The sequence below is a fragment of the Myotis daubentonii genome, chromosome 10 (genome assembly GCF_963259705.1).
Source record: "Myotis daubentonii chromosome 10, mMyoDau2.1, whole genome shotgun sequence".
In the NCBI taxonomy this organism is placed as follows: domain Eukaryota; kingdom Metazoa; phylum Chordata; class Mammalia; order Chiroptera; family Vespertilionidae; genus Myotis; species Myotis daubentonii.
In genome coordinates, this window is record NC_081849.1 from 56,236,617 (window position 1) to 56,250,657 (window position 14,041).

The window sequence follows — 14,041 nt, forward strand, 5'->3', positions numbered from 1 at the left end:
TTTTACAGTATTTGTGTTTTTGGTGTGGTTTTTTTTTTTATGATCTGCTTAATAGCTCCAGTAATTTTTTAAAAATATATTTTTGTTGATTTCAGAGAGGAAGGGAGAGGAAGAGAGAGACAGAAATATCAACGATGAGAGAGAAGCATTGATCAGCTGCCTCATGGAGGCCCCCTACTGGGGATCGAGACTACAACCCAGGCATGTGCCCTTGTCTGGAATCAAACTTGGGACCTTTCTGTCCCCAGGCTGATGCTCTATCCACCTAGTCAAACCAGCTAGGGCTCCAGTAATTTTTAAGCTTGATTTTTGACACAGAGTTTTAAGAAGTAAAAAAAAAAAAAAAAAAAAAAAAAAAAAAAAAAAATCATGGACCAATTATTGCAGATAGAAATCAATTAACTCTCCATTTCCTTAACCTTTATTTAGGCCACCGCCCCTTGCTCTCACTGTGGCTTCTTAACATATTTCCTTGTAACCTAATGATGGCAATCTTTGGTTCAAGCTAACCACCCTCTCCTTCCAACACATGCACATACTGCAAATCAAACCAAATCTACATTTACACAGCACGATGTACACGGTTCCCCAGTACCTCAATAACCATACCCTCACCCCCACTTCAAAACTATACACATACACACAAACACAAATATCAGACTCTCATGCTTCTGAATGTCTAGCACCCAAAGGGATCTATGTCATTATATAAATGGGGAAACTGAGACGTCTCAGAAGGAGACTTGAATTGCCCACAATCACATAGCCATTGAATAATCAAAAAGTAAATATCACTTAGTCTTCTGAAAGTCTATCTTCCTTTTTCAATATTATTTGCTGTGGTATCTACACTACTTGGCAAGATTCTTCTAACATTTAAATCAAGTTCTTTAAAGTTAACCTATTTTTATTATACCTGATGGATAGTATAACCATCAGTCATCCATCTTCTATCATCAGATAGAAATAATTTTAAAAAATATTTCAAAATAAATAAGTTGTTTATAACAATCAGGAAATAATAAGCTATAATCTAAGAAAATATTTAAGGGGCATTTATATTTATAAAGCAATTAGGTCACATAGCTAGGTTGTGGTTAAGACAAGGATTAAAAGACGGGCGTGAAATCTAAAAAAGGAATTAACATCTGTTGTATACAATGTCAAGGACTTCTAGTAGAAAAGAGAAATTCTAATTTTTCTGATGAGTCACCTTCTATTTAACTAAGCATCTTTATAATGTTTCAGTTTATGTTTAAACCTAAAAAGTATAAGGTCTGTTTAGGTATCTAAGAGCCTAGCAACAAGATTGTTTTAAGCCATTTGTTAGCTTGCTTGTAAAACAAACTCCTTTATATAGAAAAGAAAAAACAAAACTGCTCTGTTATAAATCTTTTAATTTATGTTTCTGGCATTCCACTTGTTTCTGGAGATTGTTCAAATGTAAATTTTTACTTAATAGTATTTATTCTTACATCCTTAACTTTTTGAATCATATAGAAATTGTTTATATATTTAGCTGGAATTCTTACATTAAAGTAAGAAGATGATACTGAGCACACTGGAGTCAAAGCAGTGTGTACTGAATCATACGCATAGAAGAAAAGCACTCTGAGGTTTATATATGTGAAGAGCTTTAAAAACAAGGAAACCTGAAAATGTGTATATGTAAGTGTTAATTTATACCATATATATTTTTTATTGTGCATGTTCAAAGAGAAGTTTGGGAAAAACAAATGTGGAAAGAGTTACACTAACTATTTCATACAGCAGTATGTACTCTGTAGAGACTATGTACTCAGTTCCCCAGATTCTTTCTTTTTGTCCAAGCATGTTATTTTTTCCATATCAATGGGTTCAATAATCCCACTCAACCCATTCTCACTAATCTACTGCTTTCATTGAAGAACTTCTATTCATATTAATTCTTACTTTTTCCCATTCAGTGGTTCTACATAAAACCAATGTATTATAAGGATTCAAAGGCAAAAAATACCACATCACACAGAACCACTCAAGTCAAAATAATAAAGGGTGAAAAGCCATCTGCTCAACCAACACACCTGGAGAAAGACTTTAAATAGGCAGCTCATTCCCGGCCGGCGTGGCTCAGTGTTTGAGCATCGACCTATGAACCAGGAGGTCACAGTTTGATTCCTGGTCAGGGCACTTGCCCAGGTTACAGACTCTATCCCCAGTGTGAGACGTGCAGGAGGCAGCTGGTCAATGATGCTCTCTCATCATCGATGTTTCTATCTCTCTCTCCCTCTCCCTTCCTCTCTGAAATCAATAAAATATATATATATATATATATATATATATATATATATATATTTATTTTAAATATATTTTATTGATTTTTTACAGAGAGGAAGGGAGAGGGATAGAGAGTTAGAAACATCGATGAGAGAGAAACATCGATCAGCCGCCTCCTGCACACCCCCTACTGGGGATGTGCCCGCAACCCAGGTACATGCCCTTGACCGGAATCGAACCTGGGACCTTTCAGTCTGCAGGCCAACGCTCTATCCACTGAGCCAAACCGGTTTCGGCAATAAAAATATATATTTAAAAAATTTTAAAAAAACACAAGTAGGCAACTCAAGAGCAATAGCATATTATCACGAACCTAAGAATGATATATTGGCAGTTGTGTTTTTCTTACCTAAAGAACTTGTCAACAGAAGAAAAAAAATTTATGGGGCCTAGAAAATTAGATTAAGGAGCAAGAATGTATCAGAGCGCTTGAAATAAATCAAAACGGAGATTACAAATGCTAATCTTATCACTTCCTGTCTTCACTGTTTCCTTTTTCTAATCTGGACCAAAAGGTCATTTACTTTAAATTTATTTACTATGAAAATTCTTAACAATCCCCCCCTTGTTTCTACCGAAATTTTCTTGTAAACTTTCACCAAACTAAGCAGTACAGTGTTTAAAATGGTGGTTTGGGAGACCAACCCTCTGGAGGTCTCCTCTCCCTGCTAAAATATATTAAGCCTCTGTATTACCTACCACACACAACCAAGTTTAACACTCTACTGGGTTTACTAGAATGTAAAGGAAATTTCTGGATCGTAAAACAACAACAAATATGTAGTTCCAATTTTAGCAGAGATAAGAAGCAAGGAAAATATAAAACATAAAATGTTTTACCTTAAAGTGTCAGCAAGGAGAGATCAGTATGCTCATCGTAGCTCCTACAGGAACCTGAAGAAGCTGAAGATAAAACTCGCACACTGGCTTGGGGTGCGGTGCAGGGACCAGGATGTTAAAGAGCTCCTCCCGGTGAATCGGATGTGCAGCGAAGGCTGAGATCCACTGATTAGAGCCATGGTGCTGGCACCTGCAGCATCAGCAGCACTTGGAACTTGTTAGAGATGTAAATGCCAGGCCTCCACACCAGCCCTACCAAATAAGAATCACTGTGGGATGGGACCAGCAATGCGTGATTTACTACGCCCTCCAGATGACTTTAATTCTGCTCTTATTTGGAAAACACTTTATGAGGGGAATCAATAAAAGCTTTTCTAACGTTTTATCTATTTGGGGGCCTCTGGAGTTACAAGTTCTGGGGTTGGCAGAACTTAATAAAGATGAGAACAGGTCCACCTTTTCACTGAAAGATAAAGTTAATCTTCTGAACCAAGAACAGAAAAGCCAGTCCCAAAAAATTTCACTTTGTGGAGTCATGCTCGCTTGTCTGGAAGGACACTCAAGGTCACTCAAAGAGGCATCGAAATCTCTCCAGTCCCAAGTGATTCAGTCCAAAAGCATCTTGAAGTCATCTCAGGAGAATGTAGAATGTCAGAAGAAAAGAGTTAATTACATTCCTGTAAATGTTCAGATTCAGTAACACTGCTTGTCCAAGAAGACATTAATGAAGGAACAAAGGCAGGGGCTCAAGGAACAGAAAGAAATGCTGGAAAACTTCAACAGGCAATGGAAACAGGAGGGCACTCCTAAAGAGAGCCAGTTAGAACCTCTGACTCAGACTGTGCTAAAAGGATAAACTTACAGTTTATAAAATGACACACATGATCACAAATATGTAGGTAATCACCATGTAAGTGTTTATCACTAAAATAATATACATGGGACACATATCTGAAGGGTGGGCGCATCCTAATTGATTTTAGACCATCAGAGTTTAAAAGGATAAACTTACAGATTATAAAATGACACACATGATCACAAATATGTAGGTAATCACCATGTAAGTGTTTATCGCTAAAATAATATACATGGGACACATATCTGAAAGGTGGGTGCATCCTAATTGATTTTAGACCATCAGAGTTTATTTAGAAAGAACTATTAGAAGTTACATCAAGAGGCAAGTATGAGATGTTTGCGTGCTGGAGGTATAGCACCTACAATGGACAAAAAATGATCATTTTTAAGAGAGATGTTAAAACTAGGGCTGGCAAAGCTCAAGTGATAATAAGATGTATCAAAATATGAAAAATTCAAAGTATGCTAAGACCAATCTACCCAGTTTCTTAAAGGTAACTTTTTAAAAAACAATTTCTTTGAATAGAGACTGACAGACTACCTAAAATGCCTTTGGTGGGTGGACAAGAAGAGATAAACCAAAGAACTTATATACTTACTAGAGGCCTGATGCACAAAATTCGTGCATGGGGCGGGGGGGGGGGGTGGTGACGATGTTCCTCAGCCCAGCCTGCACCCTCTCCAATCTGGGACCCCTCGGGGGATGTCCGACTGCTGGTTTAGGCCCAATCCCTATGTAGGACACTTGACACTTTTAAAGAATTTTGAATACATTATTTTATGCTCCAAGATCTTCCCAAGACCAGAATGAGTCCTTTCCCCTACAGTTAGTCTGATGTCCACATAGTAAAGGATACACCAAATTGTTGAAAAACTGAGTACTCCTAACCAGCACACTTATATGTTATGTTTAATTAAACTTTTGCTCAATATCTGGCAAAGATTTTAGGGAGCCTTTATAAAATTCAAAGTCTTCTGTAGACTAGTAACATTATAGGGGCCATATTTTTAGGAGATGCAAATGAGCTAATTCTATTTATCTAAAAGTTAATATACATTCCATCTGTTTCAAAGAGGCTACATGAATAAGTCCACTTCTCAGCCTTTAAGGAGCTCTTAGCTTGCAGCTGCATTCCTGAATCTGTACAACAAATATAATAACATCACAGAGCAATGAAAATAAAAATAATGTGGGCTCTTCGAGAAGAAAAAAGTACATATACCCCTGGGTGCAATAGAACAAATGTAGAAACTCAGGAAGTATAAGCATTAAAGTGAATTTTTGGTTGTGTCTGAAGCACGAGAATTCTCTTAGGTGGAAAAGGGAGAAAAGGCATTTCATAAAAAATATATAAAAAGGCAAATGAGCCGAAACCGGTTTGGCTCAGTGGATAGAGCGTCGGCTTGTGAACTGAAAGGTCCCAGGTTCGATTCTGGTCAGGGGCATGTACCTGGGTTGCGGGCACATCCCCAGTGGGAGATGTGCAGGAGGCAGCTGATTGATGTTTCTCTCTCATTGATGTTTCTAACTTTCTATCTCTCTCCCTTCCTCTCTGTAAAAAAATCAATAAAATATATTTAAAAAAAGGAAAAAAAAGGCAAATGAGCAGCTAACATGAAGTTAAACATTCTTGTACCTCCTGTCCCGCTTCTTCTGTCTTCCACCCTCTGGCCCAGCCTCCATAATCCTTCACGAAGGAATCAAGTCTCTAACCTGAGACCTCTTCTCAGTCACATTCTAATCTTTTTCAGCAGCTGCAAAAGGCCCAGATCTGAGTGTGAGTCCTTTCAGTTTTCTAGTTCCATGTTTGAAATTTTATATTTCTAACTTTACTGTCTTATTGAGTACTTTGCTTCATTTTTCTTCACAAAGAGGCACAAAAACATTTAAACAATCATCATAGCCTGGTCCAATGCCTCCAAAAAGGAATCCACAGACAGAAGTTGAAAATTCCTGAATTTTTTCTTTCTTACTATATTATTTTGGGAGTTTTCTGGAAATGTTCCAAGGAGAAAGGTTTAGAATGCTGCTTTGGTCCACTTTAGGTGTTATTTATTCTGTGCAACCCAGGGCTGGGGAAAAAATAAATAATGTTGTATAGTACTGGAGACAGTTTCTTATCCAAACAACTAGAATACAAAATAAAATATTTTAAAAATGACCTTTGGGGAACGAGAGCGCATAAGAAGAAATAAATGGGGAGATTAAATCTAATTAAGAAAAATTGAGAAAGACTCTATAGAAAAGTATCTAAGAAGATGGGAGGAGGTATGAATGTACTTCATGAGACTGGTTTTTATCCACCTAACAATGATCTTGAAATTCTTTTCTTATATTACATTTTAACATATATTGGACTTCCTTTTTTCTTCTTTTTTATTATTGTTTAATCCTCATCTTAGGATATTTTTCCACTGATTTTTAGAAAGAGTGGAAGCAAGAGGGAAAGACAGAGAGAAATATCAATGTGAGAGAAACACATAGATTGGTTGCCTCCTGCATGACCAGGGCCCAGGCCAGGGAGGAGTCTGCAACCCAGGTACATGTCCTTGACCGGAATTGAACCCAGGACCCTTTTCGGTCCACAGGCTGATGCTCTATCCACTGAGCCAAACTGGCTGGTCATATATATTGGACTTTCAATGCTTTTTTTTTTTTTTTTACAAAAGACTGTCATAATTTATTACCATGCCTATTTTCTATATATTACAAATTTTTGATACCTACACCAAAATATTATATGTAAAATGCCTGAATTATATAATTTGACAGTAAAGCAAATAGCCTCATTTATAGAGTTATAAATGAATTGTATAGGTAAATACTAGCATATAATGAAATTTCAAAATTTAGTTCCTCTGCATAGCATTGTAAAAGCAAAAACTTTATATGTATTGCTTTAAAATATTTTTATCAGAAATATAGCTTTGGTAGCAAGTAATTATTTGATAAACACTTGTGTTTGTGTAGAATCTGTCATATTGTATGTGTATAATTTAAATTCATTGATTTGAAACCCTTATACAAATTCTAAATTGTTGTTACATTATTCAAACAATTTTGGCAGCATCAGTTCACAAGAGTTAAATCAATTAATATCCAGTCACCCCCTGGAACCTAGATCAGCATCTGCACAGGAGGTGATAGGCATGAGTTTCCCTCCGTATGCAAAGTTCTCCATCATGTAACTAAGAAAGCCTCCAGGAGTTCTTACAGTGTCATGAGAAAGAGGCCAGTTGAGGGAAGTGTACATGTGACCAGGTCGTTTAGTTTAAATACATAAAGAGAGTAAGTGGCAGGTCCTGACAATGTAAAAGTAAATTAGGTGGTTTCCTAAATCGATAAGCACCCCTTGTTGAAAGGTAAGTAGAGGCACATGGAAGTTTCCAAGGGATTATTTGAGCATGCACCGACATGGATCGGGCACAGCCAGACCAAAGGTGGTTAGGATCTCTTCACTAACAGGAGCTAGAGGGAAGGTTTTTAGAGAAGTTGTGGAAGCAAAGCAAGAAAATTACTTGATTGGCTATAGGTTAATAAATTGCTTTCTGGCCCAGTCAGTGTAGATCAGTGGTTCATTGACAATTCATGGACCCAGAGATCACTGGTTCGATTCCCACCTGGGTTGCGGGCTCGATCCCCTAGGGGGCGTGCAGGAGGCAGCCAGATGATGTTTCCATCTCTCTAGCCCAGTGGTTCTCAACCTTCCAAACGCCGAGACCCTTTAATACAGTTCCTCACGTGTGGTGACCCCCAACCATAAAGTTATTTTCGTTGCTACTTCATAACTGTAATTTTGCTACTGTTATGAATCGTCATGTAAATGTCTGATATGCAGGATGTATTTTCATTGTTACAAATTGAACATAATTAAAGCATAGTGATTAATTACAAAAACAATATGCAATTATATATGTGTTTTCCGATGGTCTTAGGCAACCCCTGTGAAAGGGTCGTTCGACCCCCAAAAGGGTCGCGACCCACAGGTTGAGAACCGCTGCTCTAGCCCTATCCCTTCCTCTCTCTAAAAATCAATAAAAACAATTTTTTAAAAAAATTGCCTTCTGACCCAGCCCCCAGCACCCGTCCTTCGGACAGCTGACAGTCTGTTCTCTGTATCCATAAGTCTTCCTTCACTTTGTTAGTTGGTTTTGTTTATGAGATTTCACATATAAGTGAAATCATATGGTACTAAGTCTTTCTCTGGCTTATTTCACTTAGCATAAAGGTGAAGGGATTAAGCAAAGAAAAAAAAAGACTCATGGACACAGACAACAGGATAGTGATTGCCAGAGAGAAGGGTGAAGGGAGAAAGAAGAGGATAAAGGGAGGATATATGGTGAAGGAAGACTTGACTTGGGTAGTAAACACACAATACAATTCAGGTGATGTATCGTAGAATGTAAACTTTAATTTAAAAAAATAAATAGTAAGGAAAAGAGGGAGAGAGTATAAGCTTCAGGGACCTTAATCATTATGTTGTTCATCTGAAAAAAAATATAATATTGTATGTCAACTGTAATTGGAAAAAAATTAACTTTTTTTTTAGAATTTTAAGCCAAAAACCCAATTTTCTTCCTATATGAAAAAGATGTCCCAAATCTATTATTTCTCTTTTTTAAAGTAACCTACATTTTTATTACTTTAAGGTAGCAATTTTCAACTTCTGTGCCGCAAGACTTTTTAAAACATGCAATACCTGACTATTTAGTTGGAGCACTGACCTCTTTTCCCATGGATTATAAAAAACAAACAAACAAAAAAACAATAGTCAACATAACAATAGCTGTCCAGTGTGAATGAATCAAAATTATACCTATTTTTATTGTCAGATCGGCAAAACATTTTAGTAATTATTGTGTATGCCAATGATACTATTGCAATAACCTGGTTATAATTTAACAGGAAAGGGGTGAAAGGGGGGTGTGTGGCTAAATAGCATAGGCATTTATACAGCTTTGCTAAAAAGCTGCCTTTAAGTCTCTAAGCCAGTGGTTCTCAAACTTGTGGCCCTTTAAATACAGTTCCTCATGTTGTGACCCAACCATAAAATTATTTTTGTTGCTACTTCAAAACTGTAATGTTGCTACTGTTATGAATCGTAATATAAATATCTGATACGCAGGATGGTCTTAGGCGACCCCTGTGAAAGGGTCATTTGACCGCCAAAGGGGTCGCGACCCACAGGTTGAGAACCGCTGCAAGCACTCAAAACCTGAATAGTCAGTTTCTAAAGGAGCCACTCTCTCTCCCTGCCAGTGCGGCTCCCTGGCTGAACACTGACCTATGAACCCCAGTCAGGGTATATGCCAGGGTTTGGGGCTCCATCCGCAGGGCGGTGCATGAGGCAGCTGATCAGTGATTTTCTCTCATCATTGATATTTCTATCCTTCTCACCCTTTCCCTTCCTTTCTCTGAAACTAAAAAAAAATTAAAATAAAAAAACAACAAAAACACATAAAGGAGCCACTTTCTCTTGGCTCCAGGGGGCCTGGCCTGGCTCCTGTGACTGCTGTTGCAGGGCCCCTGCCCTGTGCCCACATAGCTCAGGGCCATGTGGGGCTCCAGACTCGGAAAATGCACATAATCTGACCTGAGCGCTGAACCACCCGCGGCTGCAACACGGAGCGGAAGCTCTGGCCACTGGCTTGTTTCTGGCTCTGCTGAGCTCCCGGCTGCTCCTTTTCCAGGATTGGCTAAGGGGCCCGAGCATTGGAACCCGAGTAATGTAACTCCACACCAATAGAGTCGTCCACATCCCATCCGCCCTTGGGAGCGTCTAAAATGCTGGTCAGCGGTGCCCCAAAACAGCAGGGGAGTTTAATCTTCTGGCATCCCCATGAGATGAATAAAGTTGAAAATTGCTACTTTAAGGGTTTCAATCTCTTCCTGTTTGTATAACATTTTCACAAGAGTTCCATGCATAGTTTTGGCCATCTTGTTATTATTATTTTTTTTAATGTGTGACTATTTTTGACAAATAACTGTTATATAAAAATTTTGACCTGAAAAGAAAAAGAAAAAAAAAAAGCAGGCAAAAATAAATATTTTTGCAAAGTTTTGTAGAAATAGCCCAAATGTGTAGTAAGGCTCTCCCACTTAAGAAATGGGGACAAAGCTGAAGTCACAGTCTGGTTTTGCTACTGAATAATGTACAAAATAATAGTAACCCCAGTTAAGGTCAAAGGTTGTGAGCCCACTACCTGTACCTGCCTACTCCCCCCCATCAGGGGAAAGTTGATAACCACGGTGTAGGGCAGGGCTTTCAAGGAGATTCCTGCCATCCGCTGGGCACACAGCTGATGGATGCTGTGCTGTGGCCTCGCCCTTCACAGGAGCTCCTTGAGAAGTACCCTTTAGGTGGGTTAAACTTCTAGGCATTGGAAATGTCCCAGGTCAGACCTGAAAAAATAATCTAGATTCTTATGTCAGAAGCCAAAAAAAGAACCTAACCACATGCTTTCAAAGTTTCATTCTGAATATTGTTTCTGGAATTCATCTCTGTCACTTGGTTGAAATATCCCCGATGTTGATTTGGGATTTCAATGGGGATTGCATTGAGTTATAGAACAATAGCAGGGAGGGGGGTGAGGTTGGATGAAACCTGACATCTTTACAGATGTGTCTTGACTTTTAGGAATACTGCACATTTCCAAATACTCAGAGTTTTATATTTTTAGTAAAATATTGTAAATTTATTTGTAGAATCACTGCATATTTATTGATAGGTTTATTCCTAGGTATTTATAATTTTTCAGTTACATTTTTCTAATTGGTGATAGCTACTTTATCTAAGAGCCATTGATTTTAACAAACTGATTTTATTATACCTGGCTCATGACTCTCATTTGCCAGTTCAGTAGAGAATTTTGCTTTAAAAATAATTTTCATCCTTTCAGGGCATTTTTATGAGGGAGAGGAGTTATATTCTTTTATTCACTCAATCTGCATTCATGATCCATTTTCTTGAATTTAATATTTTTCATTTGGGGGAGGAAACTAATTTGGGTATTCATGGCTCTACAGTTCACTAAGGACAGCATAACTCATTTGTAACCTAGTAACCACGTTTGTCACTGAATTACATTTTGCCTTGCTAGCTAAGTAACTGCTCCAATGTGTCACCCTGAAAGAGGTTACTGGAAATCTCAGTAATTTAAACAGTTTAGGTCTGCAGAGGTGAATGTAATTCTTCCACAATCATTGCTCTGAGGAGAAATGAAAAACTCTATAATATAAAATTAGATTTTATTACTGAAAGTAAAAAATAAAAACATAGTACTTCCCTCTAGTAGTTTCCTTTATATTAAATCAATTTACCCAAAAGATTTTCTCTCACTTCAATGACAATAGCTATATGCACAGGAATATCTACATCTACATCCATAACCATATCTATATCCATATGCATATCTATATATATTTACATATATTTATTATATGCCTAAAATATATCTATATTTTTCTTTAAGCAGAATGGTTTGATTTCTAATTCGGAGTGAAACTATTTTCCTTCATGGCTTCTCCACCAAGTTGTTATGTTTTTCTGTATTTTCAAAGTGAAAACAAATTTCATCATCAGCTATTTGTGACCAGAGGGATGAGTCATACACAAGTTAGGAAACTAGTTCAGGGTGTTATTTAGAGGCTAATTTATCTTCTAAATTACAAATATGTGCTAATTAAGATTGCCTCTTAACTTTGATCTGTCATTCTTACAGATTTTGAAGATCAATTTGTGAAAGAATTTGATTCAAATACTGAGGTGTAGTGAATACATTTGGTTCACGTGCTGGAATATTGTGCTGCCTCAAAATAGTGCTTGAAAGAATATATAACAGTTTGAAATACTATGGTGTAGTAAAAGAAAATAATAATAAAAACCAAATTTTATGTACTGCTTTATTACAAAAAAAAGAATATTTGTCTTTAAAAAATTATAAAAGGATATGAAAAATATTAGCAGTACTTGCATTTAGATACTGAAACTACAGGTAGTCCTCTGATTGTATTTCTTTTTGTGTTTTACATGATTTACCTAATAACTGTATTATTTTAAACTAGAGGCCTGGTGCATGAAATTCATGCACTAGGGGGGGGGTTTCCCTCAGCCCACCCTGCCCCCTCTCACGGTCTGGGAGCCCTCAGGGGATGTCCTACTGATGGCTTAGGCCTGCTCCTTGCAGGCCTAAGCCATCAGTAGACCTCCCTCTGCAGGAAGCAGCCTGGCTGATCAGGGGAAGGCACCTCCCCCTTCACCCCACTGCTGCTGCCACTGCCAGCCACCGCAGCTGCCAAGGTGTTTTCATCAACATGGACTCCAGTCCCTTCACCACAAGAAAATGACAACTTTCTTTAGGCATTTTTAAGATGTCTCTTTCATAGGATATGACATTTCTTTCTTTCTTTTTTTTTATCCTCACCTGAGGATATTTTTCCATTGATTTTTAGAGAGCGTGGAAGAGAGAGAAAAAGACAGAGAGAAACATCAATGTGAGAGGGACACTCTGATTGGTTGCCTCCTGCATGAGCCTTGACCTGGGCCCCAGCCAGGGAGGAGCCTGCAACCTAGGTACATGCCCTTGACCAGAATCAAACCTGAACCCTGTGGTCGGCAGGCCGAGGCTCTATCCACTGAGTCAAACCAGCTAGGGCAGGATATGACATTTCTTAGCCCCTCCAGCAGCAGACCTTCATTTTTTTTCCTCCAGGAATAAGGTGGAAACACCCTAAATCACCTTTTTGGATTCTTATTAGGCAAGTTACCAAGAACACTGCGAGTAGCATACGGGGAGCTTAGCCAATGAGAGGTCAGAAAAGGTGTTTCCTCTGCAGCCCACGCTCAGAGGCAGGACTGCTGGCAAAGGCCTGCCTTTGGCCATGGGTGGGCCCTATCTCTCTCCCTCTTCCTCTCCCTCTCCCTCTCCTTTTTCTTCTCCTTCTCCCTCTCTTTCTCTCTCTCCCTCTCCCTCTCCCTCTGGTCCACTCTCTCTAAAAAGCAGTGAAAAAATATCCTCTGGTGAGTATTGAAAAACAAAACAAAACAAAACACAGAACAACAGGCCTCCTCCTTGGAGACGCTGAATATGTAGGCCTGAAAGAAAGAATTTTTGGCTCTGTGAAGATCCTACATGAATTTTATTAACAATATTTGGAAAATTAGCCTAAGCCACACCAATGATTCAAGTTTGTGCTTTTCTGTGTTCCAGGGAAGAATCAAATGATCTTTGTTTTATTGTGTCAAAACAAAATTTTGCATGTGTTAAATACATAATTCTTATTCAAATACATAATAGCAGATGCAAAAGTTCTGTTTAACTCAGTGAAGCGACTGGCAAAATGATAATGCCGTTCAAAGGAGATTGCCAAAGATGAAAGCCTGAAGTAAAACTGCTAAATTAGATACACTCTGGCTAATGTCCTATAGGACAATAAAACCATCACTTTTTGAATTGGCTTGTCTTCTAGACAGAAATTAGTTACATCTCTAAAAGCCTAAAAATTCTTTTCATCTTCTCACTTTGCTGACCATTATATGTAACTTTCCAGGGCTGTAAAATGTCAAAATATATGGAACTTCTTTAATTGTAAATAGTGTGTCAGAGTTATGTGTTTCATAGGAAAGGAAATGATCATTCTGTGGGCCTCTAATGGCCCAATTACACTGAAAGGATTTGCTGTCAACGTTTTACTCAGGGCCTGCGCTCTGCCGCGGAGGCTACGGGCGGGCCAGCCCTTTCCTCTCAGGGCCTGCGATCGGCCACGGAGGCTGCGGGTGGGCTCGCCTTCTCCTCTCTCAACCTGTGCTTGGCTGCAGAGGCTGTGGGCCGGCCCCCCTGTTCCTGTCCGTGTCCACTGTCCACTCCGGCCCCAATGTCTCTGTCTCTGCCTCTGCTCTGGGCCTCAACTGCACATGCAACCTCCTCCTGTCTGGTCATGACCCATTACGGCATCCCGGCCTAATTTGAATATTACCTCTTTATATATATAGATTAAAATATATTTCAAAAGAGATCAACCAAAGGA